Source organism: Epinephelus moara, chromosome 12 (assembly GCF_006386435.1).
Source record: "Epinephelus moara isolate mb chromosome 12, YSFRI_EMoa_1.0, whole genome shotgun sequence".
NCBI classification, from domain to species: domain Eukaryota; kingdom Metazoa; phylum Chordata; class Actinopteri; order Perciformes; family Serranidae; genus Epinephelus; species Epinephelus moara.
The window spans coordinates 30,141,581-30,143,960 of NC_065517.1; positions in this window are offsets into that span (position 1 = coordinate 30,141,581).

Consider the following 2,380-nt stretch of genomic DNA (forward strand, 5'->3'; position numbering starts at 1 on the left):
CCTCTACTGGCAGGAGCTGGAATACTAAAATGTAAGAAATGTAGCAGCTGTGTTTTTTTCCGAGGTTATCTCTTGCTAGTTGTCACTTTGATCTGTTCCTCTTTGAAGTTGCCTGTACATGGACCATCCTGTTTTTGACATAGTGTCCCCCTGCCCCGGATGAGTTGTAATGTCATTTCCCATCAGAGAATGATGCAAATCGCTGTCAGTAATGATTTACCCAGACATCAATATGTGTTTAACCTGCTGTCCAAACTTCAGGATCCTCAGTCCTGTCATTAGTGAATACTGATAGAAAACCGAGGTCACTGCTTCACTACTGTTAGAGCCTCTGGCTGTGCTGCTGTTCTGTTGTCTAGAATAGGGGTTCCCAAACTTTTCCATGCCAAGGCCAAGTAGCATTATCTCTTGGCCAGGCCCCCTCTTTTATAAGATTTCTTTAGAAACTCATTGACAGTGCTACAGCTCACGTAGTCCATTCCGGGACAGTAGCTTTCTGCATAACTGTGGCTGACTGCCTGGACAGATGTTTTTCCTTCTGCTTTTATAAGCTGCTGACTGTTCTTTCTGCCTTCTTTCTGTTTCAAAGTGACGCTGAAGTTTACAGTTTCAAATACTCGTTTGAGAGTCTCAAGGCAGAGAACTCATTTGGGGCATAGCCATTCGTCTTGTGCAGGAGGAAGCGTGCATCTACTGCTAGCTCACCGAGCACCACTGAGCCAGCCGAGGATGACGCCAGTAATGTTTATGTCTTGCGTTGTCAGGAGCGTGAGGCTCTCATCCATGAGTAGATGCACGCTTCCTTCTGCATGGTGATACAGCTCACTGGTGCTAAGTGAACTATCAGTAGATTCTGTGCAGTGATATGGATCTCGGGTGTAGTCTGGTAGAAAAAAGTTCCTACATGAAACTGCTCACAAGGTCTGTGGATTATCCTGGGTAATTTTGATTTCTGGAAAAAGACATTGCTGTTGAGTACTTCAGATGTATTTTTTTGGCACCTTTGTGCACCACAAGCCGAGTGCCGTCTATATCTGTCATAATCGAGTGAAGGCAGACTTTGAAGTTGTCAAAATCCGGTGCTCGGGCAGTGACTTACGGCATCAGACATTGATGAAAAAGACGTCCTTTAACGCTGGCATGATACGGGGCCTGTTGTAGTTTAGCAGTACTTGGCGGCGTTGGGGAAACGTGGTGGGACAGGAACTAAAGTTGAGGTGGCGAAGGTCAGCATAGGGCGGACTGGAGGGGTGGTGGATGGGTCCAACACACAATGCCCTTCACCCGGGAGAGCGGTGTTTGCGTCCTGTAAGATTATAAAGCCAAGCCCTGTTCTTCTTTCCTAAACCCAACCATGTGCGTGAGTTGTTGGAGGAAAACAAACAATTTGCGTTGTTGTATTGATGTAGTGCGTTTCTTTTGAAAGAGACTGTATGTAAACGGTAAATTTCCTGTGACAACAGAAGTGTATCTTGAAAGAAGACAATGCATGTAACAGGCAGAACTTGACACGGCATCCCAGAACATCAACAACCATTGACCCATGGTACCTTTCACGTCGTATCTGGACGTGGAAGGTCCACGTCCAAAAGTCGATATGTGACGAGGTCGGAGGCAGAATGTACTGCCATGGCCGATTTCTCCAACTCCAAACTGATGAACAGCACTATGGGTAAGAGGAAAAACATCTATTTTTGGCTTTAGTGATGAACTTTCAGTATGTTTGTGAGCATGGACGTGATCTATGTGAAATACTGTGACAAAAGTGCAGCATCAAGAGGAAGTTTGAAGTGTGGCTCCTTTCCAAAATGGTGACATATGCAGCAATAACAGGAGGCAAATTAAGGAAATTGTGTGCAAACAGATGGCAAAACCAGGCAACCTAAAATGCTGAATAAACAAATTGGTTAACAAGTCAGTTATGCAATATCCGAGTAGCTTTGTTGTTAGAAAAAAAAACCCATTTATAACATTCCACCACATCCATAGAAACAAATTAAAACAGATGGGGATAACCATGGCCAACAGATGACATACGAGTTAATCTCCTCATTGTGCATGCAATTTATTTTATTATATTAGTTAAACAGGGACGGTGCTTACTGATTAATAGGAAAAATATATATAAATGAGTTAGCCCAAATGCCAGATGTTAAAGGAAGGTAGCTGTAATTAAACCTCTACTAAAAAAGCCCACCCTGGATCCAGAGGTGTTAGCCAACTATAGACCAATATCTAATCTTCCCTTTATGTCAAAGATTCTTGAGAAAGTAGTCGCAGACCAGCTGTGTGATTTTCTCCATGATAATAATTTATTTGAGGAATTTCAGTCAGGATTTAGAGTGCATCATAGCACTGAGACAGCACTAGTTAAAATTAC